The following is a 26,186-nucleotide window of genomic DNA, read 5'->3' as shown; positions in this document are numbered from 1 at the left end:
CTCACCTAGAGCCAGACATCCTGGAATGTGAAATCAAGAGGGCCTTAGGAAGCATCACTGCGAACAAAGTTAGTAGAGGCGATGGAATTCTAGTTGAGCTATTTCAAATCCTAAAAGGTGATGCTGTGAAAGTGCTGCAGTCAATATGCCAGGAAATTTGGAAAACTCAGCATTGGCCACAGGACTGGAAAAGGTCAGTTTTCATTGCAATCCCAAGGAAAGGCAATGCCAAAGAATGCTCAAATGACCACACAATTGCACTCATCTCACACACTAGCAAAATAATCTCAAAATTCTCCAATCCAGGCTTCAACAATACATGAACCATGAACTTCCAGATGTTTAAGCTGGATTTGGAAAAGGCAGAGGAACCAGAGATCAAATTGCCGACATCTGTTGGAACATCGAAAAAGCAAGAGAGTTCCAGAAAAAACATCTACTTCTGCTTTATTGACTATGCCAAAGCCTTTGACTGTGTGGATCACATCAAACTGTGGAAAATTGTTAAAGAGCTGGGAATACCAGACCACCTGTCCTGCCGCCTGAGAAATCTGTATGCAGGTCAAGAAGCAATGGTTAGAAATGGACATGGAACAGCAGACTCGTTCCAAATCAGGAAATGAGTATCATCAAGGCTGTATATATTGTCACCCTGCTTATTTAAATTCTATGCAGAGTACGTCATGTAAAATGCCAGGCTGGATGAATCACAGCTGGAATCAAGGTTGCTGGGAGAAATATTAGTAACCTCAGATATGCAGATGACAGCACACTTATGGTAGAAATTGAAGAACAACTAAACGGTCTCCTGATGAAAGTGAAAGAGGAGAGTGAAAAAGTTGGCTTCAAACTCAACATTCAGAAAACTAAGATCATGGCATCTGGTCCCATCACTTCATGGCAAATAGATGGGGAAACAATGGAAACAGTGAGAGATCTTATTTTGGGGGGCTCCAGAATCACTGCAGATGTGATTGCAGTCATGAAATTAAAAGATGCTTGCTCCTTGGAAGAAAAGCTATGACCAACCTAGACAGCATATTAAAAAGCAGAGACCATCTAATCGAAGCTATGGTTTTTCCAGTGGTCATGTATGGATGTCATAGTTGAACTATAAAGAAAACTGAGCTCTGAAGTACTGATGCTTTTGAATTCTGGTGTTGGAAAAGACTCTTGACAGTCCCTTGGACTGCAAGGCGATCCAACCAGTCCATCCTAATGGAAATCAGTCCTGAATATCCTTTGGAAGGACTGCTGTGAAGCTCCAATACTTTGGCCATCTGATGTGAAAAACTGACTTACTGCAAAAGACCCTGATGTTGGGAAAGATTGAAGGCAGGAGGAAAAGGGGATGACAGTGGATGAGATGGTTGGATGGCATCACCCACTCTATGGACATGAGTTTGAGTAAGCTCCAAGAGTTGGTGATGGACAGGGAGGCCTGGCGTGCTGCAGTCCATGGGGTTGCAAAGAGTCTTCGGACATGACAGCAACTGAACTGAACTGAACTGAAGGTGACTCTGGAGGGTCCAAGAGATGAAAATAGAGGCTAGAAAAAGAGATGACCACCAGGTGGCAGTAGCACACGCTGTATTGGGCACTTAGAGGAACGGTTGGCCTGGGGAAGTCCCTCCCAGCAAGTGTCTGGGGCAGCAACTCAGGAGAGGAGGAGAGTGAGGGAATTCCTGGGGAAAGAGGAATCAGAAGAGAGTTTCCTAGTATGGTGAAGTGACGCAACAGCCTGAGAGAGTCTGGGTCAGCAGGCAGCAGTGGCTTGGGTTCTTTGTGATGGTGGTTTTTCTTATCTATGGCTAGTTGAGTATTCTCAGGATTCTTCCCACTGTATGACCATTCATGTAATAGATGTTGCTTATGTCTAAAAAGGAAACAAAACTGAGGTCTATCCACTCGTCTATGGCAGACAGTTTACAAGACACATCTCTATGGTTTTTTTCCAAAGCATTTTGTAAATTTTATTTTTTATTGAAATATAGTTGCTTTACAAAATTGTGTTAATTTCATGTGTATAGGACAGTGATTTAATGTTATTGTAGGTTATGTTTTATTGTAGGTTACTGCAAGATAAGTTTGCTGTGTTACACAGTAAATCCTTGTTGATCTATTTTATATATAAAATATATATTTGCTAATTCTATATTCCTCCCCCTTCTATCTTCCTTTTGGTAACCATAAGTTTGTTTCCTAGGTCTATGAATCTGCCTATGTTTTGGATATACATTAATTTGTATTAACATTATTATTGTTATTATTTTTACATTTCACATATAAGTGATATTATAAAGTACTTGCCTGTGTCTGACATTTCATTAAGCATAATATTCTCTTGGTCTGTTCATGTTGCTGCAAATAGTAGTATTTGCATTTTGTGTGTGTTTGTCTGTGTCTGTGTGTATCACATCTTCTTAATCCAATCTTTAGCACTTGGGTTGCTTTCATGTCTTGGCTATTGTGAATAGTGCTGATATAAACATTGAGGTACATGTATCTTTTCATATTAGTATTTTTGCTATTTCTGGGTATATATTGGGGAATGGAATTTCTGGGTAATATAGTAGTTCTATTTTTTTTAAGAAAACTTTATATTGTTTTCCACAGTGATACTGCATTAATTTGCAATTCCCACCAACAGTGTTATGAAGGTTCCCTTTTCCCCCACATTCTCTCCAATATTTGTTATTTATAAACTTTTTGATGATAGCCATTCTGACTGGTGTGAGTTGATACCTCATTGTGGTTTTGATTTGCATTTCAATAAAAGTTAGCAATGTTGAACATCTTCTGATGTGCATGTTAGTCATTGTTTGCCTTCTTTGGAAAATGTTTGTTTGGGTCTTCTACCCATCTTGATTGAATTATTTTTTATATTGAGTTGTATGAGCTGTTTGTGTAGTTTGGATATCAATCCTTTGTTATTCACATCATTTGCAATTTGTTGTTGTTTTTCAATTGCTAAGTTTTCAGTGCCCAACTCTTTGTTACTCCATGGACTGCAGCATGACAGGTTCCTCTGTCCTTGACTCTCTCCCAGAGTTTGCTCAAATTCATATCCATTGAGTCAGTGATACTATCTAGCCATTTCATCCTCTGCCACCCACTTCTCCTTTTGCCATAAATTTTTCCCAGCATCAAAATCTTTTCCAGTGAGTCAGTTCTTCGCATCAGATGGCCAAAGTATTGGAGCTTGGTTGGTTGGTTGTATGTTGGTGTAGCATGGTGGCTTTTGATATGTTCACAGTCTTAACTCAGAGCATAGTAGTCAAAGGCAAAAGTTCTGGCAATTGGACCTCATTCTGATTTGGACTTCCCAACTTCCTATTTTATTTTTTTACAATTTACTTTACTCTTGTATCTAATTTTCTTCTATTGCAAAATGAGGAATATCAACCTCCTAGAGTTGTGTAAGGATTAAGGGACATGCCACATATAACTTGCTTAGCAAAGTATATAGCACATGCTGTTATTGTTGTTCAGTCTCTCAGTCATGTCCCACTCTTTACAGTCCCATGGACTGCAGCATGCCAGGCCTCTCTATCCCTCACCATCTCCCAAAGTTTGCCAAAGTTCATGTCCATTGCATCAGTGATGCCATCCAGCCATCTCATCCTCTGACATCCCCTTTTCCTTCTGCCCTCAATCTTTCCCAACATCAGGGACTTTATCAATGAGTTTACTGTTTGTATTGGATAGTATTTGGTTGTACCAGATGATCAAAATACCAGAGTTTCAGCTTCAGCATCAGTCCTTCCAAAGAGTATTCAGGGTTGATTTCCATTAAGATTGACTGGTTTGATCTCCAAGGGACTTCTGGGAGTCTTCTCCAACACCACAGTTTGAAGGCATCAATTCTCTGGCATTCTGCCTTCTTTACAACAGAACAGTAGAGCACATCAGTCAGTTCAGGGGCTCAGTTGTGTCTGACTCTGCAACCTCACGGACTGCAGCATGCCATGATGGCCAGCATGCCTGTCCATTACCAACTCCCGGAGCTTGCTTAAACTCATGTCCATCGACTCAGTGATGCCATCCAACCATCTCATCCTCTGTCTCCTCTTGCCTTCAATCTTTCCTCGCACCAGGATCTTTTCCAATGAGTTAGTTCTTCGAATCAGGTGGCCCAAGTATTGCAGTTTCAGCTTCAACATCAGTCCTTCCAATGGATATTCAGGACTGATTTCCTTTAGGATGGACTAGTTAGATCTCCTTGCAGTCCAAGGGACTGTCAAGAGGCTTTTCCAACACCATAGTTCAAAAGCATCAATTCTTCAGCACTCAGCTTTCTTTATAGTCCAACTCTTACATCCATACATGACTACTGGAAGAACCATAGCTTTGACTAGTATAGCACATAGCTCTCAAAAATTAACCAATATAAAAATCAGTTCAGTTCAGTTCAGTCGCTCAGTCGTGTCTGACTCTTTGTGACCCCGTGAATCATAGTATGCCAGGCCTCCCTGTCCATCACCAACCCCCGGAGTTCACTCAGACTCACGTTCATCAAGTCAGTGATGTCATCCAGCCATCTCATCCTCTGTCGTCCCCTTCTCCTGCCCACAATCCCTCCCAGCATCAAAGTCTTTTCCAATGAGTCAACACTTCGCATAGTACGTATAAGTTGTTTTCTGCTAAATCCACCTGTATATTAGACCAGCACTCTCTATATGCTTCATTGATCATGCAGTGTATATTCATCATCAGTTCTGTACATTACATGGCCAGAGACCCATGGGGAAAGGAGCACTAGGGTGGTTAAAGAGTTAGCTTTCCATTAAATTATCATTTACTTAAAGACAATAAGAAATAGATACAAGCATTTCTCTGTGTCCTTACTGTGTTTGGGTCCCTAATAAGAAATCATCAAGCCCTCATTTAAAATGGTCTCAATGCCACAAAGTACTTCCCATCCTTAAAAAGAAAATTCATAAGTAATTACTTAGGGCTTCTTTCTTGCTCAGTCCTATTCAAGACTAGGGAATGGAGGTGGGCTCCCAGGAAAGCAAGGTTTCCCTGCTCCTCATTTGATCCATGGACTTTTCAGTTTCAAACTGAATTCCAGTTCACATTTTTTTTTTCCTTAATCATAGCATCTTGTTTACCAGATCCCACTTTGTTTGTCCCTCCCTCTCAATACTTCTGAGTTGGATCCTATTTATCCCAGCATTCTGCTAAAAAAAAATAAAAGAAAAGAAAGAGCCTTACAACCAACTGAACATCCTCTTCCTAAGGCAAGTATGCAGCTCCTCTAGGTTGCAGAATTCATAGGAAGGAAACAGAGAAATTTTCTTAGAAAGCTTGATAATGCTGAGAGTTGGAGAGGATTTGGAGTCTTTGCAGGACACTCGGTCCTGTGCAAAACATCCGTAAGAGATTTATAGCAATAAGACATTCAGTCCACACCAAAAGGTCCTTGATATTTAGTCCTGTCCAAAACCATTTGGCATGGAGCAAGTATGTTCATGGATATTTTGGATAGGACCAAATTTCAATTTGGCATGTCAAGATATTTCCTGGACCAGATGTCTTATGAATATTTTGGAAAAGATCAAATGTCTGCTAACCTATAGAACAACTGTAACTCTCACATGTTTCTACAAGGAATATAAAATGGTACAACCACCTTAGAAAAGAGTTTGGAAGGTTCTCTTTTAAACATTTATCTACCATACAAGCTAGCAATGACATTTCTTGAATTCCACTCAAATAGAATGAAAACTATATCTATACAAAGACATATGCACTAATATTCTTAGCACTTTTGTTCATAATAGCTCCAAACCAGAAACAACCCATATGTTTATCAACTAATGTTAATGAGTGAACGAATTATGATATATTCATCAGTTGAAATACTACTCAAACCCAAAAAAGTACTGAGTCATACAGCTAAACAGATGAATCTCAATATTTTGCTTATCTAAACAAGCCAGCCTCAAAAGAATGCATACTGTATTATCTTATGTATATAAAATGTAAAAAAAAAAAAATCCAAACTAACATACAGTTACTGAAAGTAAGATAGTAGTTGCCTGGCAGCTGGGAATGAAAGAAGTGCTAACTGAGATGAGGCACAAGGGAGCTTTTGGGGGTGATGTAAATGTTCTATATTCCGGTTGTGATGATAGTTACAAAGGCATGCACATTTTTCAGAACTTTTTGAGTATACACTTAAAATGGGTACAGTATATAATTTTCTAGCATAGTATATGTTTTATATTTTATAGTATGTAAAAAAATGTATCTATTGTACCTAAAATGATGATTTAAAAAATAAAAGATACAGAAAGATTTAAATTGTCACATCAAATTTATTCAGGTACATAACTGCATTGCTGATGAATCTATTAAATGTTTTGCTGTTGTTTAGTCAATAAGTCATGTACAACTCTTTGTGATCCCATGGACTGTAGTCCGCCAGGCTCCTTTGTCTGTGGGTTTTACCAGGCAAGAATACTCAAGTGGGTTGTCATGCCCTCTTTCAGGGAATCTTTCCGACCCAGGGATCCAACCCAGGTCTCCCGCATTGCAGGCAAATTCTTTACCATCTTAACCACCAGGGAAGTCCATTAAATGTTTCCTAAGCACATTTATTCATTTGCTCAATCAATTATTTATTCGACCATTCATTAAGCACTGACCGCATGCTACCACAAGTGCTGAGTATGTAGCCCAGAGATTAAAGGTAACTTTGTAGCCACAACCCATTTGCAGTTTTAACAATTAGACCAATGTAAAAATAGTTGCCATGGAAGAGTTTAGCTGGGAGAATCAGTGATAGTCCCTGGGATGAGGTGGTATTTGATCTGAGGCCTGGAAGGAAAAGAGGGTGTGGATTCTTTAGGCAGAGGGAGTACCATATGCAGAGCCCCGGCAAGGGTGGTTCTGAAGTGGAGATTGTAGATGTGAGAATAGTGACCAGTCAGGAGCAGAAAAGCAGGCATGGGTCCTGGACCATGTCAGGAAGGCCTTCAGGGAGTTGCCTATTTTCTGTTTGGAGTAAATGAAGCCCTTTAAGCAGAACAGTGGCATGCGTTCACTATGATGTAGGACAGTTGTGCTCTTCTCACTGTGCTGCATTGATTGAATGGGATCCAGAATTTGAGAAGAGAGACCAGTTAGGGAATTATTGAAGTATTCTAGTGCACGTGGCAGGAATGGCCTCTTCGCTCTTCATATGTGTAACAAATGTCTTCCAGCTCCACATGCTGTTGCCTTTCTATGTTGCTTAGTTTGTGTTTGTAGTCTGTGTTTAGTTTGGCCAAAGGTGCTTGGTGCTTACGCCTTTTCTCCAGGGCTTCCTGAAGCATGTCCTGTCTCAACCTCCTTTCCCTTTCATCTTTTCTGAAAAACAAACAAACAAACAAAAAAGGCTAAGGAGATGACATGGTTTTCTTTTAGGTATTTTATGAAATGTGATTCCTATTTGATTTCACCTTTGAAAGCAGTGCTGCCATGGATGATTTCTCCCATTGATGCAATGAAGCCAAGATTCTGTGTTGGCCTCAAAAGAGTATTTACAATAGAAAGTTTACAGACTCTCTCATTGATGAGTATTTACTGAGTGTCTGTTCTGTGTCCCAGCCTTTGTGAGGAGCTGGTGAGTTGGCTAGATAGCTTGATGGATGACCAACACCTCTCTCGGCCCCTACTCCTTACTTCTCACTGCAATCCCCACCCCCTTGTTCTCTATACAAAGGTCGTGTGGAGATACCTGGACATATAAAAGGCAGTCTCTACCCACAACTGACATAATTCTGAAGGGAAAGAAACTGGCTACAAGTTAAGGCAGAATTGGAAGCACAATTAAAAAAGATAGAGGAAGGTTGGTGCAGTATTTTAAGTGAAGGGGAACTCTCCCCCCATCCCCTCCAACAGTGTTTACACAGATGTGGCTGTTCCATGCACAGAAAAATTCCCCTAGAGATCACGTTAACACTAACTGTGAGTCAGAGACTCTGTTATGTGCTAGAAACACCAAGCTGAAAAATAGCAGCCCCCACCTCTGTTACCAAACCAAACTTGGGTCCACTTACTTGCACTCATTAAAGTCAATCTACAGACACTAGGTTGTAGTGAAGGGAAGTGCAGCATTTACTGCAGGGCACCAAGCAAGGAAAACTGGGGTCTCGTGTTCAAAACACCCAAACTCCCCGATGGCTTTCAGAGAAGGGGCTTTAAGGGCAGTGTAAGGGAGGGGTTTGCCAGGTGCATGGTCAGCTCATGCACATTTCTCGGATTGGTTGGCATTAAGGTGAAGTTTCAAGCATCACCAGCCTCCTGGTTTCAACCAGTCTAGGGTCTATGTTCTTCCAGTCAGCAGTTTTCATCTGGTGGGTGTCTGCTTCCTGTGAAAGCAAACTAGGACGTGTGTCAGTCCTTTCTTCGTTCAGGGAACTGTGAGTTCGGTGATTCTGCTGTGTGACAGAGTTATGGTCTAAATTGTTACCAGTTCCCCAGCCCAACAGCTATTCTTTGTCTAATCGTTAACTCTTAAGTTATCCTTTGAGACTCAGGGGAGGCCTGGGAGACTAGAGCGAAAGCCTTTTACTTCAAACAACAGGGGCACAGGGGCTTGTACCGATACATATATATGCTATGTCACAGTAAGTTTAGGCAGTGCTAGCAGTAAAAAGCCCACTTGCCAATGCGAGAGACGTAAGAGACTTGGGTTTGATCCTTGGGTCAGGGATCTGACCACCAAATGGCAACTCACTCCAGTATTCTTGCCTAGAGAATGCCATGGACAGAGGAGCCCATTGGGCTACAGTCCATAGGGTCGTACAGAGTCGGACACTACTGAAGTGATTTAGCGAGTGAGCGAGATGCTGTACCATATATCAATCCAAGCCCCTGTATCCCTGCCATTGAATGACTTTCAATCCCTCTTTTTATTTGTTGCTCCTGAGTCTTGAGGGGATCAGGTCCAGGAAAAGGAATAGAGTAAAGTTTTGGACAGGGAGGCTAATCATAAACTCAGCAGAGGAACTCAGGTTTAGGAGGATTCAGTTTCTCTTTCAGTATATCCTGGAGGCAGGTTAGTCTGTAAAATGAGGTCATCCTCTTAAATTTTTTATTATTGCTTTATTCCTTAAACTTTGAAAAGATTCCTCAACTCTGTGTAATCAGAGATTGATTGATTAGACTAGTGAATTTTTAAGAAATATTGATTTGTTTATTTTGGGGTATGCTGGGTCTTCGTAGCTGTGTGTGGGCCTTTCTCTAGTTGCGGCAAGTGGGGGCTACTCTCTAGTTGTGAAGAAAGGGCTTCTCTTTGCAGTGGCTTCTCTTATTTATTGCACCTCACAGGCTCTGGGGCTCGGGGCTTCAATAGTTGCAGCTTACGGGCTCTACAGCACGCTTAATAGTGCTGTGTGGGCTTAGCTGCCCTGTGCTCAGTCACTCAGTTGTGTCCAACTCTTTGCGACCCCATGGACTATAGCCTGCCAGGCTCCTCTGTCCATGGCATACTTCAGGCAAGAATACTGGAATGGGTTGCCATTACCTTCTCCTATGGAATTTTGGAATTTTCCCTGATCAGAGATTGAGCCTATGTCCCCTATATTGGCAGGCCAGATTCCCAACCCCTGGACAACCAGGGAAGTCCAAACCAGTGATTTTTAGAAGAGCCCTACATGTCACTGGGCCTTTGTAAATATAACATTCCAGGTAAACCTAAAGGTTCAGACATGGAGAACTTTAAAAAAAAAAAAAAAGGCAAAGTTAGAGTACTTACCTACTTGACTTTAAAACTTACTTCGAAGTTGCAATAGTCAATGTATGATGTTGGTGAAAGAGAGACAAATAGATCAACAGAAGGTTATAGAGAACTGAGAAGACCCACATATATATGGTCAAATGATTTTTAACAGGAACATCAAAACAGTTCAACAGGGAAACAACCTTGACCCTTACCTTACTTAATCCATGTACAGAAATTGACTTGAAGTGAACTGTAACCCTAAACTTAAAAGATAAAAACTATGCAGTTAGTTTGTAGTTAGTTACTACTACAAATTTAGCAGTTAGTATTGAAGAAGAGCTTTGTGACATTAGAATAAGCAAAGTTTTTTAGAGATAAGTCAGAGAGCATGAACCAGAAAGGCTATTTGAAACTTCCCCCTTTGGAAAAATTTGTGTTGGGAACCCTCTAGATAAATTCTTTCATTTGGAGACCTGGTTCCTTGACTCACCTTCTTTTCCACCTGTTCAAACATACTAAAGTCACATGTGTGGCCCCAAGGAATCTTGTTTTAAAAGAAGAAAATTTCAACACTGAAGAGAAATCAGACACAAACCTCCATGAATCTCTGAAGTTTAATCTCTTGTATCTAGTATCAAGCTGTATTATAATGAAAATGTCTGAGATCAAGACACTGCAATTTAGTTGTTATATACACTGTCAGAGATAAACCACTCAGAGGCGTGCACACACCCTATTACCAAAGAAGAAGGACACGCCTGCCAAGCTGCAGTTACACGGGACATATTTTATATGTAGAACCAGTTATAGAAACACTGTTAGAGGAAAGAAGCAATAAAAACAGTACATTAATATTTTAAAATGTTGGTTAAAAAAAAAAAAAGCGTGGCCGGGTGACGAGCAAATGCTTAAAGAACTTCCCTTTAATAAAAATGACATTCTCGGTTATATGACCCGCAGCAAATCGGCTTCAGCTGCGTTTTTATTTACCAATTTGTGTTTGGTGTTGTCACTAGGAGATGCTCCCCTATTCCACTTTATGGCAGCTTTTACATAAATTGCAAGCACGATTGGGATGTAAAACTGTCAATTCCCAGCAGCTCATAAACTAATGAATTTAAATTTTAATCGGGGGATTTTAAAACATGTGGGTCTGCTTTCATTATCTGATGGCGTGTATCTCCAATGGTAAGTAGCAATCTATAAACGCTGGGGATGGCTCCCTTCAGAAACTTGTGATAAGAAAATTCTCTCTCCTTTCTCCCTCCCTTTTACTTTCTCACTTTGTTCATTTCCTATAAAATATCAAACTCCAGTGAATTTCACCTTTGCAAGTGGCATGACATAAGTTGTTTTTAAAATTGATCTGAACCAGAGAGATTTTATTCCCTTCCATAAATCTCTTTCCTACTCCCCTTTATATCTTTACTGCCACTCAGGTCTTCCTCTGTTCTTCATCCAGATTATTACTCCCCTAAGACAGACAGACAGACAGACAGACAGACACACACACACACACACATACATGCACACACATTTGCACATGCACACACTCACCTTTGAGAACCATCAACATAACCAGGTAACCTATATAGAAGCATTTTTACTAGCAAAGGAAATACACGGTAAGTTCCTATTTAAAAATCTGTTAGGTCCTTGCTAGATTTTAAATCAACCAGCCTTACTGACAATGGTTAAGGAGAAAAAATACAAAAAACACTAACCAGTCAAATACCATCAGTCTGATGGTCAGAAAAATGCATTGTCTCTTTTTTTCTCTGTCTGGCATTCAGTTCAGTTAGGTTCAGTTGCTTAGTTGTGTCCGACTCTTTGCAACACCATGGACCGCAGCATGCCAGGCTTCCCTGTCCATCACCAACTCCTGGAGCTTGCTCAAACTCATGTCCATCAAGTCAGTGATGCCATCCAACCATCTCATCCTCTGTTGTCCCCTTCTCCTCCTGCCTTCAATCTTTCCCAGCATCAGGTTCTTTTCTAATGAGACAGTTATCTTTTCTAATGAGACATTTCTTTCTTCTAATGAGGCATACTTCTAATGAGGTGGTCAAAAGTACTGCAGCTTCAGGTTCAGCATCAGTCCTTCCAATGAATATTCAGGACTGATTTCCTTTAAGATTGACTGGTTTGATCTCCTTGCATTCCAACAGACTCTCAAGAGTCTTCTCCAACACCACAGTTCAAAAACATCAATTCTTCGGTGTTCAGTTTTCTTTATAGTCCAATTTTCACATCCATACATGACCACTGGAAAAACCATAGCTTTGGCTATATGGACCTTTGTCAGCAAAATAATGTCTCTGCTTTTTTATATGCTGTCCAGGTTTGTCATAGCTTTTCTTCCAAGGAGCAAGCCTCTTTTAATTTCATGGCTGCAATCACCATCTGCAGTGACTTTGGAGCCCAAGAAAATGAAGTCTGTCACTGTTTCCACTGTTTCCCCATCTATTTGCCATGATGTGATGGGATTGGATGCCATGATCTTTGTTTTTTGAATGTTGAGTTTTAAGCCAGCTTTTTCACTCTCCTCTTTCACTTTCATCAAGAGACTCTTTAGTTCCTCCTCACTTTTTGCCATAGGGGTGGTATCATCTGCATACCTGAGGTTATTGATAGTTTACCCGGTAATCTTGATTCCAGCCTGTGCTTCATCCAGTTTGGCATTTCACATGGTGTATTTAGCATGTAAGTTAAATAAGTAGGTGATAATATACAGCCTTGATGTACTCCTTTCTCAATTTTGAAACAGTCCATTGTTCCCTGTCCAGTTCTAACTGTTGCTTCTTGACTGAATACTGATTTCTCAGGCACTACTTGCTTCTATCTAATCCTTCTGGAACAACCAAAGGATTTCAGAGAGACAGAAGAAACAAAATACACGAGGTTTTCATTTAGTGCAGTGTCTGGTTTTCTTTCTGGTTATATTGCTGTTTTGGTGTTTTGGGGATCTAGAACTAGGATTTAAGTGTGTTTCTCTTGAAGCTTTCAATGGATGGTTGGTTTGAAAATTTAGTTTAAGTATGAAACCAAATCAGGGCTTCCCTGGTGGTTCAGATGGTAAAGAATCTGCCTGCAGCACAGGAGACCTGGGTTCAATTCCTGGGTTGGGAAGATCCCCTGGGGTAGATTTCCAGCCCACTCCAATAGTCTTGTCTGGAGAATCCCATGGGTGATAGGGTCACCCATTTGGGGCTCTGAGTCACAGCTGTGTATAGAAGAGAGAGAGAATCAGTGGTGTTTCTGTAGTTAACTGTAGGGAGCAGGACTAGACAGAAGCTAGGGGTTGGAAATTCCAAGTTCTTTTGAACAGTTTGTCTGGAGGAACAAGCAAAGTCAGAGAAGCACAAAAGAAACAAAAGTCCTTGAATTTTCTCATTTTCATTAAGGATGCTCCTGAAAAGTCATTCTTGGGATTTCTGTCAGAATCACCAGCCTTGCCAGAATGTTCTATTTCCTTGCATGTATAATTCAATGTGATATTGTTAGAGCAATATCACATTGCTTCTCACTTCCTATGTTAGACTAGGTTTCTTTACCAAAATCTTCACTGTGTTTTTTTATTGTGGGTAAAAGGCAATATGTTTATGAATTTTTAATATTCCTGTCAAGATCTTACAAGAAGATATTACTTTGCGAGGTATATAGGGATGCTAGCAGTTGGGTGGAAAGTGGATCATAATCTCAAAATAGTAAATGCTAGCTCAGTGGCTTTCCCACAGAGAGGTAATGTATCTTGGTGAGACAAGAGAACATTTGTAGAAGAGGGTTTATTTGCAGCTTTCCACTTGTTCCCTTCTCCTGCACCAACCCAATCTCCTGGGCTCTCTTTAAATCATGTCTGTAAATACCTCCTCAAGTAGACCTGTGTTACCACAGGCAAGATGAAGCCCTCTGTCTTCGCCCTTAATCTATGGTCTGTAATGGGGTTTAGGAGCAAGCCAGAAGGGAATGGCAGGAAATACTGAGAGGTAGACATGGGGAAATGGGAGAAATAAAATCACAAAACCAGAAAGCACCTTTATGAAGCTCTCAGGTTTCACTTCTACCAATGGATTACCTTGGATATATGTGGAGAGGAGTCGCTCATGAAGAGGCATAGGGCTTCTTACTTGTGTCAGTTTTGCTCGATATTTTTATCCATAACTTAGATTAAAGAGAAAGGAAAAAAAAAGATGAGGTAGAGAAGGGGTGAGGTTGATTATATCTACATGAGGCGAAGAACTGGCAGAGAGAGGTAATGGAATGAGCGCCGAGTTCAAGAGTTTTTGATGGGCCATGTAGACCTACAATTAAACTTAAGAGGAAAAAGTAGCTCTTTATGTAGGTATTTTCAAATCACCTTTATATGCAGAGGTTTATGAATATCTGACTTGAAATCAATGTTTTTAAATCCTTCCCAGAGCTTTTAGTTTGTTGCATGTGATATAAACCAATAGTGCCATACTGCTATCTGAAAAAAACAATTTTCCAGAGTGCCCCGGTGGTCTACCGGTTAGGATTCAGCACTTCTACTGCCATGGCATGGGTTCAATTTCTCAGGGAACTGAAATCCCACAAGCTGCATGGTACAGGCAAAAGAAAATTTTAAAAGCAATGTTTACTTGATAAATGAATGTGACCCAGATGTCACACAGACTCTGGCATTAGTGAACACTCAAAAGCACCTTTCCAACAAATGAATGAATGAATTTAAAGAAAGATAAGTGTTTCCTGGTTTTCCAAAAGTAGGACCCACACATTTAGAAGGACAGAGTTCCTTCTCTCTACAGGGGAGACCTAGGTTTGGGCTTCCCTGGTGACTCAGATGGTAAAGAATCCACCTGCATTCAGGAGACCTGGCTTCAGTCCCTGGGTCAGGAAAATACCCTGGAGAAGGAAATAGTTGCCCACTCCAGTATTCTTGCCCTGGAAGTCCCATGGACAGAAGAGCCTGGTAGACAGCAGTCCACTGGGTCACAAAAAGTTGGACCTGACTGAGCAACTAACACACACAAGTTTGTTCTAAATAATCCAAAAGCACACAGACACACATGTTTCTATTTGTGCTGATCTGAACATTTTTAGGAAGTGAAATGCTCAGGAGTAATAAACAGGCTAATGAGATGGTAACATCAGGGTCATTAAAAACCCAATTAACTTGATCCAGACATTTGGTTGCACACTTGATTCTAGACATTCCCTTGTGATATGTGAAATCGTAAGTTGGGAGGTAGTGGCCCAGTGTGGGAGAACGGAATATGAATTAGGAACGCAGTCACTGAGCTTTGGGTCTGTCTTTACCTCTGAGTAGCGTCAAGACCCTGGACAAGTCGTCTGACCTTCTCATGCATGTCACTAACCTAGCTTTCAGCCAACTTAGGTTATTAAGTTTCTTCATCTGTAGATAAAGGCTTAGAATTTGTGGCTTGGGCTGACGTTGCCCTGCAAACCTCACGGAAGAAGCCAAGTGAAAGTACTGGATAAATTGCAAAGTGTTTATAAAAACAAGAAACCTTATGGTAACATTTTCCAGATGGTCTCAAGGAACTGATTTGGTGTGTGACATAAACACACTACTTACTGGGAGGCCAGGATTACCAGCGTTTCTATCAGAGAATTTACAGAATAAATGCCGTGACTCAAATGTACTTTCAGGTGAAGCTTTGAGGATTACTAGCCAAGCAGCTATTACGAAGCAGTCAGACCCACTGGCCCGTGCCCTAATCCTATTATAAGGCCGGCCAGACATCACTTACTTTGCTACGTCAACCTTCATTTGGCTGATACCAACAACTGTTAGGCCAATTGTGAACAGCACTCTGAACATTGGGGAGAACATTTTTCACTGTGATTCAGCAACCACAGTCCTGCAGACTCCCTTCAGGTTGTAGACAGTTCTGTGACATGGTTTACTCCATGTGTCCTGAAGTGAGTGTGGAAATGATAAAACTGAAAACTGAACTGATAAGATACAGATACTGTGTGTTTCTCATGGGGCACAGAACATGAGTGAGCTACATGCATCAAGCTGAATAGCTTGTACAGGTAGAAATGGCAGGAGGCATATATAATAAATGACTATTTCCTAAAGGAAATCAACCCTGAATAATCACGGAAAAGACTGATGGTGAAGCTGAAGTTCCAATACTTTGGCCACCTGATGCAAATAACTGACTCATTGTAAAAGACTCTGATGGTGGGAAAGATTGAGGGCAGGAGGAAAAGGGGATGAGAGAAGTTGAGATGCTTGGATGGCTTCACCAACTGAATGGACATGAGTTTGAGCAAACTCAGAGAGATAGTGAAGGACAGGGAAGCCATGTCTGCTGCAGTCCTTGGGGTTGCAAAGAGTCAGACACAACTTTGTGACTGAACAACAACAATAATGATTGCTTCCAATAAAAAATCCAATTTCAGGCTGGATTCAAGGAAATACTAATCTAATCAGCAAGTGTAGCGGCATCATAGACCGTAACCAGCTGGGAAGATTTTCATAAGTTCCCAGTGGATGTCCCTGTGGAGGCAGGTTTGAGGATATCCATTCTTCCTTCTGATTGGAAGTAGCCTCCCTGGTATAGTAGGTTCCCCAGCCCATGTGGGTGTCTCTCTCTGGAGTGACCAGGATTGGCAGCTTCAGAGAATGGAGGTGCTTCCACATAGCACTTTGCAAATGGTAACATGCCTGTGAGTCACCTGGGCATGTTATTAGATTGCTAATTTTTTCAGCAGGTTTAGGCTGAGGCCTGATATCTACATTTGTAACAAGCTCCAAGGTCATGTCCACATCTGACCTTTGCGACCCCATGGACTGTACAGTCCATGGAATTCTCCGGGCCAGAGTACTGGAGTGGGTAGCCTTTCTCTTCTCCAGGGATCTTCCCAACCAAGGGATTGAACCCAGGTCTCCCACATTGCAGGTGGATTCTTTACCAGCTGAGCCACAAGAGAAGCCCAAGAATACTGGAATGGGTAGCCTTTCCCTTCTCCAGAGGATCTTCCTGACCCAGGAATTAAACCAGGGTCTCCTGCATTGCAGATGGATTCTTTACCAACTGAGCTATGAGGAAAGCTGCAAAGTCTCCATATTTTCAGTCCTGGCATAGAAACATGAGGTGCATTCTCTTTCTTTCTTTCTCCATAGCCATTTTTGTACAACTGAAAATAATTAAAAGAGTTTTAGGAAAGAAAGAATATGAGTGGGCTGAAGAAAGCATTAATCACTCCAGACCCTACTAATCACCCAATTCTTTGGAGTATTGAGCTCCTCTTCTTATTTCTGGAAATTCTTTGTTTAATGGCTGTAACTCTGCTATTATAGCAGCATAAAGACTTTGAAAACTTAGGATGTACCACCGAGTTCAGAAAAGCTCACTCTTTAGGATGTCATCCTCTTAATACCACTTTTTAAGAGGAGAAGTATAATTCCTGTTAAAGCTAATTGATGTGTATCATGATAATAATGCTTGTCATTTGCTGAGAGCTTGCTATATACTGTGTTTTATTGAAATCACCTGATTTAATTCCTATATTAATCCTACAATAAAGATACTGTAATTTGCCATTGCTTGTGGAAAAGAAACTTAAACTTCATGCCAAAAGCCCAGGCTCTGAATCATGTTGGTAACCTCCCTCTTGGTGATGGTCAGACTACTTTTTAACATATGCATGTTTTGCTTCTTATTGGTTATTTGCACAAGGACAGAGTAAGGGAGCAACATATGTTTGTGCAATTAATGAAAGTAAAAATATTAATTTAACAAGTCTGTACTGTGTCTTTCTTAGTCTATTTTGTCTGTTATAACAAAATATCTTAAACTAGGTATCTTATAACCAATACGAAGTTACTGCTTACTATTCTTGTAACTTGGAAGTCCATGACCATGGCCCCACTGTGGTTGGGTAAGGGCCATTTTTCTGGCTCATATCCAGAATCTTCTTGCTTTATCCTCACATGGTGGAAGGGGCTAGGGAGTTCTGTGGGGTCTGTTTTGTTAGATCCATAAGACTTCTACCCTCATGACTTAAATACTTCCCCAACAGCCCTGCCTTCTAATACTTCTACTTTTGTGGTTTAGGATATCAACATATGAGTGCTGGAGAGACACGGATATTCAGACCATGGCAATATCTTTTAATGTCAGCTACTGTACTTAGATTAAGTACAATACAGTTTTTGTTTTGTTTGATTTTAAGAAAAGGCCATAGCTAGGAGAGTGGATACTGAAAGTTCTCATCCTAAGGAAAAAAAATGTAATTACATGGAGATGGATGTTAACTGGACTTATTGCAGTTATTAATTTGCCCAGTATATTATTTTGTATTATTTATGCAAATATCAAATCATGATGTTTTACACCTAAAACTAATTGAATATTATGTCAATTATGTTGTTTAGTTGCTAAGTCATGTCCAACTTTTTGCAACCCCCGTGGACTGTAGCCCTCCAGACTCCTCTGTCCATGAAATTTTCCAGGCATGAATACTGGAGTGAGTTGCCATCTCCTCCACCAAGGGATCTTCCTGACCCAGGAATTGAACCCAGATCTTCTATGTCTCCTACATTGCCAGCAGATTCTTTACCACTGAGCCCTTGGGGAAGCCCCAGTTTTCATAGTGGAGGAGGTAAAATCAGATTTTACAGGTAGAACCCTGCAAATTCAGGACCTCACAATATGGGCCAGGAGAGAGGAATCCAGTTTATCAATAAAGAACAAACATTCTCCCTGCCTCCCACCAGCACTGTCACCATCAAAGGAATACTGTACAGGGAATCACAGGGGTGTCTGGGACTGAAAAAGCCTGGGAAGCACTGCCTTTGGTGGGTGCCTTTGGTAATAACCTGAAAGAGAGCTGTTGTGAATTTATTCTGAGATCCAGAGCATGGTGTCTCTTGAGAAATGCATAGCACGTGGCTCACAGGGTGCTCATGAAATTGAATGGAGTCGCGTGTTCAGTACTTGAACCTAATCCTATGCAGTGTCTATTTGTGTGTGAGTACAAGCTTGAAGTTGTTATAAAACAAGTTTATGTAAGAATCTGCTTTGTTATTGTCAGGGATACGCAAAGATAGAATTGCCAGCACTGTGAGGCTGAAAATATCCAAGCGTAGGACATATGATTCCTTGACATGAATACAGTAGAGGTAATCAAACATCAGATGACACATTGATCTTTTAAGGTCTTTTCCAATGCTGAGATCTATCTTTTATTAGCAACTGTGTTCTTGAGGTATTCTTTCTCAGCTTTACATTGGATCCCCAAGAGAAGATGAATAGGGTATCATAACAGTCAGGGGAAGAATTATCTGCAGAAATGTTTAAAACTGAATATATGGCTTTGTCTTAAAATGTTGGCTCTATTTTGTGTCTTCACAGAGCTCAGAAATTTATATATGAGTGGCAGAGAGGCCTAGTCTCATCTAGACTTCAGGATTACAATCTGAGTAGCTTCAAAGGTTTAATTAAACATACTTGTAATAATTAGATTCAAAGCTTTTGGAATTCCAGCAGCTTTTTTTTTTTTTTTTTAAGGATTCAGCACCTAATAAAGTGAAATAAATTGCAGGGCTCTCGGTCAGTGAATAAGCACTTCTATAGCTTCGGGCTTCAATTTATCAATAGGATTTGTTACTATTAGACTTGTTTTCTAGCTTTTTCTTTTTGAAGGTTTAAGGGCCATTGTCCACCCACACATCACATTTAGTCACAGGCTATTATGAAAAGAAATGATTACTTTTTATTTTTCCAAGGTCTGCAGGACCAGATTCAGTTTTGGAAAACTAGCTGCTATAATGGTTTATGGCCAACCTGTCTGTCAAAAATGCTTAGATGTGTGGGACAGAGGGAGGTTGCAAAAATAATTGGAGTATCTGGTGATAGCTGCAGGGGTTTGGACAAGAATCAGTGTTCTACTCTCCGTCAACAGTCAGGGATGAACCAGGCAGGGACTGGACCCCTGGGCTATTGGTGGGACAGTATCCTGTGGAGCAAGGTGGGTTAGAGAGGTGGGATATGTGAGGCACATTAGGAGATGTCAAAGAAGCAATAAGAACCTCAGCCTGTGTCAGCTATGAGAAGTCAGGGTAAGAGCAGAGAAAGAGTTAAGGGTAGCAGGTATCTGGGGCAGTAGGTAAATGAAGAACAGAATACCTTGTGATCTTGAGTTGAAGACATGCATGAAGTATTGTACTTGAGGGGAAGAAGCAGTCAGCTGGTTTCAAGAAGCAAAGATGGACACAGAGAAGGGTATCCTAATAAGTTTTCAGAAAATTTCTGCAAAACAAGATCTTCTGACCGCTGCAATTGCTGTTTTGAGTAGGATTTTTATACTCATATACTCATGTACATTACTTTATAATGTATTGAAAATACCCCAATGTTTGTTAATTTCATTCTTAAAAAAGAACAAAAACAAAAAACAACCAAGAGGTTCCTGATCCTCAGAAGTGTGATTTGTTTTTGTGTCTCCAGCAACCACCATAAATCCTCATTAGTAATAGGTGTGTGTGTATGTGTATGTAAATTATGGTCTACCCTGCATTTGGACTGATTCTCCTGCTGCCTGAGCTCCCCTTTAGTGGAGTCCCTCTAACTCTGCCTCCCTCTGACTTCTAATTACTGGAGACAGCTAGGCGATTGTTTCTTAGAGCCAGAGAGTTCAGTGGTCACAGGTCTGCACAGGTGCAAATAAATAGTTGCATAGCAAATACTTGTTGGAAGAAAGAACTTGCTTTCCTCATCAGCACTGAGTAAAAGAGATGGTGCCCTCCTGTTGAGAATAGTAAAAACAATGTTCTAAATTGTTATGAATAGTAAAAACAGTGTTCTAAGTTCAACAGAAAAAAGCTAGCCATGTACCCATCACCCTGGTCTCCTCCTCCCCTGGATCCTGAAGCTTTCACATATTGTTTGTCTTGAGTGAGTGGTTTAGGGTTCCAGGTGGATTTCCTTTACAGAGATGAAATGTTTAAGGTAAGAAACTGGCACTGATGATTCCTGTTCAGTGACACGAGAAAAGAACTGTTAAGAGCTCTGTTTCATTTCAACATTTAAAAAAAAAAAAAAAAAAACCAGGGAAGACTGAAGACTGTCCATCCCACTTCACTAACCTTTCTAGGAATCCAAGATCATTGCCATGGTTACAGATTGCTTAACCAATAATCTAGGGAACAACAGCAGCCACTCTTTCCTGGTTTCCTGTTGTCAAGGTCTCTCACTGAGGAGCCTGCATCTTCTTCCCTGGCTCCTGTTGTCACTATGGCTGCTCCCCCATCCAGCAATTCTCTTGGAGGGGACAAGATTAATGTAGAGGTTTTTAAAGGACAGGCAGTAAGAGCCAGAGAACCTATTTTTTAAATTAAATCTTCATTGAATTTAGAATGCACACATCTATATTTTATAAGCCTTGATTTAAAATCCTAACCCTAAAGATATACATATGTTCTTTAAAGGCATCATTTGGAGATTATGGTTGTCAGAGACCATAGATTCACTAAAAACAAATTCTGATAATTAAGATAGTTTTCTTTTTCTACCAGTTTAATGCTTGATTTGGACTTCACAAAAAAACTAAGGAGATCTTGTGTTGCATTAGTAAGAACATGATGGGCAGAACAAGAGAAGAGAAGGTCCTGTGTCTGCCTGCTTACAGTAAAGTAGACTGTTGTCTTCATATGTGAGTGTACCTATTGAAGGAAGAGATTGATAAACAGAGGTTTTCAGAGAGAGGGTGAGTGAAGGTCAGAGGTGGTAAGAAATCATCTATTGGGAGAAATAATTGAAGCAACTCAAACCATTCATCCTGGAGATAAGTTTACTTGGGAGAACTGTGTAAAATGCCTTTGGATATTTAAAAGACCAACATGTGGATGAGAGATTAAATATATTTTTATGGGATCTCAGAGGGCAGAAAAATTTCCATTGTTGTGTGTGATAACTGAAGTACCAATTTCAGACCAATTTAAAGAACTTTGAGCACAATCATCCAGGCTTTATTTATGGATACCTTCATTACAATATCCATTGCCAAGCTTAAGTTGCCTTTTTCACTCTCTTTTTTAAAAAACCTGCTTAATATTGAGAAAGAAAAGAAGAACTGGAGAAGACAGGCTCCCTGACTTCAGATGATACTACAAAGCTACATTGATCAAGACAGTATGGTTCAGTTCAGTTCAGTTCAGTCACTCAGTCGTGTCAACTCTTTGCGACCCCATGAATCGCAGCACGCCAGGCCTCCCTGTCCATCACCAACTCCCGGAGTTCACTCAGACTCACGTCCATCGAGTCCGTGATGCCATCCAGCCATCTCATCCTCAGTTGTCCCCTTCTACTCCTGCCCCCAATCCCTTCCATCATCAGAGTCTTTTCCAATGAGTCAACTCTTCGCATGAGGTAGCCAAAGTACTGGAGTTTCAGCTTTAGCATCATTCCTTCCAAAGAACACCCAGGGCTGATCTCCTTCAGAATGGACTGGTTGGATCTCCTTGCAGTCCAAGGGACTCTCAAGAGTCTTCTCCAACACCACAGTTCAAAAGCATCAATTCTTCAGCGCTCAGCCTTTGTCACAGTCCAACTCTCACATCCGTACATGACCACAGGAAAAACCATAGCCTTGACTAGACGGATCTTAGTTGGCAAAGTAATGTCTCTGGTTTTGAATATACTATCTAGGTTGGTCATAACTTTTCTTCCAAGGAGTAAGCGTCTTTTAATTTCATGGCCAATCACCATCTGCAGTGATTTTGGAGCCCCCAAAATAAAGTCTGACACTGTTTCCACTGTTTCCCCATCTAGCACAAAAAACAATCTATCGATCAATGGAGCAGGATAGAATGCCCAGAGGTAAACCCACACATCTATGGTTACCTAACCTATGACAAAGTAGGCAAGAATACACAATGGAGAAAGAAACAACCTCTTCAAGAAGTGATGCTGGGAAAACTGGGCAGACACATGTAAAAGAATAAAATTAAAACACTCCCTAGCACCATACACAAAAATAAACTCAAAGCGGATTAAATACATAAATGTTAAGCTGGCTACTGTAAAACCCTTAGAGGAAAACATAGAACACTGTTTAACATAAATTGCAGCAAGATCTTTTCCAATCCACCTCCTAGAGTAATAAAAATAAAAATAAAATGAATGGGATCTAATTAAACTTAAAAGCTTTTACATAGCCAAGGAAACCATTAACAAGATGAAAAGACAGCCATCAGAATGGGAGAAAATATTTGCAAATGAAGCAACTAACAAGGGATTAATCTCCAAAATATATATAAGTTCATGTAGCTTAGTATAAAAAAAAAGATATCCAATCAAATAATGGGTAGAAGATCGAAATAGACATTTCTCCAGAGAAGACATACAGATGGCCAAGAGACATATGAAAAGACATTTAAATCACTAATTATTAGAGAAATACAGATCAAAACTACAATGATACATCATGTCATACTGGTCAAAATGACCATCATCAAAAAATCTGCAAACAATAAATACTGGAGAGGGTCTAGAGAAAAGGGAACCCTTCTATACTGTTGGTGGGAATGTAAATTCATAAAGCCACTATGGAGAACTGTATGGAAGTTCCTTCAAAAACTAAAATAGAGCTACCATATGATCCAGCAACCCCATCATGGGCATATACTCAGAGAAAAATTAATTCAAAAAGATAAATGTACTGTGTTGTTCATTGCAGCACTATTTACAGTAGGCAGGACAGAGAAGCAACCTAAATGTCTGTCAGCAGAGGAATGAATCAAGAAGAAGTGTACCTATATACAATGGAATATTACTCAGCCCTAAAAAGAACAAAATGATGCCATTTGCCACAACATGGATGGACTTAGAGACTGTCCTACGGAGTGAAGTAAGTCAGACACAGAAATAAAAATATATGCTATAGTTCATATGTGGAATCTAAAAAAAAGGGGGGTGCAAATGAACTTATTTATAAACCAGAAGTAGAGTCACACATTTAGAAAACAAACTGTTGTTGTTACCAGGGGGTAAAGGGAGAGGCATAAATTGCTAGACTCGGACTGACATGTACACATGACAATATATAAAATAGATAACTAATAAGGACTTACTGAGCACAGAGATACTGCTCAGTACTCTGTAATGGCCTATATGGACATCTGAAAAAAGAGTGGACATATATATATTTACAACTGACTCACTTTGCTGTATACCTGAAACTAACACAACATTGTAAATCAACTATACTCCAATTAAAAAAAAAAAAAAAGAAAAGAAAGAAAAAATTGCTTAATCAAACTGTGGGGACAAATGTTATTGAATCAAGGTGTGGGAGAAGGAAGATAAATATTCCTCTTCCAGGGTCCAACCCCAGACGTAATGAATCACAGTGTTATGGCTTGTGACCCTGAATCTACATTTTGAACAGCTTTTACTGATGCCCACTGAAGTTTTCAGACATAATCTCTAATCCATCTTGAATCTAACAAGCCAACTTTTCAGCAAATACTGTTTTCATCCCTAGTTGAAGAATTCACCTACTGGTTTTCTGAAGTCTGCATTCTTCACCAGTAGTTTCAAAGCCCTTGATTTGATAATCTTGCCTGTCTCACGATAAGATGTTCTCTTCAGGCACCATTTTGCCTGTCCTTCAAATCTCAGTGTCTTCATGAAGTTGCTTCTAGTACTTCTAGTTGACTAGATTCACGTTTCATCACAAATCCTAAAATCATTCTAGTCAATATCACAGAACACATCTTGCACAGTTTGTTTTTCTGTCACTTAAGCATTCGGTATCAGAAACATTTAGCATAGTCCCCAGGGAAAGGTACTCTTGGATGTGTGGTGCTGAAAGGGGCAATTGAGGTCATTTTTTAGATAAGCTCATTATCTGAAGCTTGAATCTCTTGTTCAGTTCAATTCAGTCACTCAGTTGTGTCCGACTCTTTGCAACCCTGTGGACTACAGCACTCCAGGCTTCCCTGTCCATCACCAACTCCTGGAGCTTACTCAAGCTCATATCCACTGAGTCGGTGATGCCATCCAACCATCTCATCCTCTGTTGTCCCCTTCTCCTCCAGCCTTCAGTCTTTCCCAGCTTCAGGGTCTTTTCCAGTGAGTCAGCTCTTTGCATCAGGTAGCCAAAGTATCGGAGTTTCAGCTTCAGTATCAGTCCTTCCAGTGAACACCCAGGACTGATCTCCTTTAGGATGGACTGGTTAGATCTCTTTGCAGTCTAAGGGACTCTCAAGAGTACAGCACAGTTCAAAAGAATCAGTTCTTCAGTGCTTAGCTTTCTTTATAGTCTAACTGTTATATTCATACATGACTACTGGAAAAACTATAGCTTTGACTAGACAGACCTTTGTGGGCAAAGTAATGTCTCTGCTTTTCAATATGCTATTCAGGGTGGTCATAGCTTTTCTTCCATGGAGAAAGCGTTTTTTAATTTCATGGCTGCAGTCACCATCTGCAGTGATTTGGGAGCCCCAAAAAATAAAGTCTGTCACTGTTCCATTGTTTCCCCATCTATTTGCCATGAAGTGATGGGACCGGATGTCATGATCTTAGTTTTCTGAATGTTGAGTTTTAAGACAACCTTTTCACTCTCCTCTTTCACTTTCATCAAGAGGCTTTTTAGTTCTTCTTCTGAATCTCTTGTACCAGTTGATTAATCAAATTTCAACATTCCCGCCACCGGTGGTGGAAATTTGCAACCTTCTGAGTGCTCCCCTCCCACTTCCATCTTTGGACAAATTTCACTTGAGACATTTCTTCATTATTTTTAGTAAATATTATTTTCTCTCTGACTTCCATTTGGCAGCCCAGAACTGACTCCTTGAGCCTTTATAGAACAAATCTAATGAATACCTGTGATAAAAACGTGTACAGTCTCATTTCCCTTAGTTTTCCCAAGCCTCATTGCAATTTGCTTTCCTGATATGTTTATTTATGGGCCTTCTTGCTGCAATAAGTCCAGTTGAAAAAGAGAGTAGCATTTGATAGGAAATAAAATAGTGAAGATAATTTTTGAGATATATTTGGTGAGTATCCTAGAGGATTTTAAATAGCTCTGATAATCCCTTCCTCTTCACGTATTAAATGCCACAACAAAAATGTTTTGAAACTGTCCATTTTGATGCATTTCCTTTTTAGAGTACATTCATAGTGCACTTTCTAAAGTGTTTTGTGATTGTCAGATGACAGCCCCACATAGTCTAAATAACTTTTGTAAATATTGAATTGATAACATGGAAACAGTTGACAGTACACATTATGATTTTAATTTACTATACCATCTCACAGTAACTCATGAAATTACAAATAAATATCACCCCATGACAAGTTTTCACTTGAACTGATTCTTTCTTTAAAATCTTTTTCTGAAACTTTCATTAAGAACACCAAAAGGAATATACCTACATAACAAAGTGCCTGTGTGTGCTGTGCTTAATCACTCAGTCATGTGCAACTGTTTGCAACCCTATGAAAAG

The 26,186-nt window shown here is 40.1% G+C and overlaps 1 protein-coding gene and 1 long non-coding RNA gene across 3 annotated transcripts in view; both read left to right on the top strand.

The window, feature by feature from the left end:
• The window catches only part of LOC120860803 (catenin alpha-2-like), a 1,410,064-nt gene that overhangs the window by 760,122 nt on the left and 623,756 nt on the right, over window positions 1–26,186 (top strand). The window lies entirely within an intron of this gene.
• LOC120860804 lies at window positions 4,572–5,321 on the top strand. The gene is made up of 2 exons (XR_005720435.1): window positions 4,572–5,247; window positions 5,285–5,321. It is a non-coding gene; the product is annotated as an uncharacterized LOC120860804 (long non-coding RNA).

The sequence above is a fragment of the Oryx dammah genome, unplaced genomic scaffold, assembly GCF_014754425.2.
Source record: "Oryx dammah isolate SB20612 unplaced genomic scaffold, SCBI_Odam_1.1 HiC_scaffold_11203, whole genome shotgun sequence".
Taxonomy (NCBI): Eukaryota; Metazoa; Chordata; class Mammalia; order Artiodactyla; family Bovidae; genus Oryx; species Oryx dammah.
The sequence above is the reverse complement of the archived record's forward strand: the minus strand, read 5'-3'. Positions and strand labels throughout refer to the sequence as shown.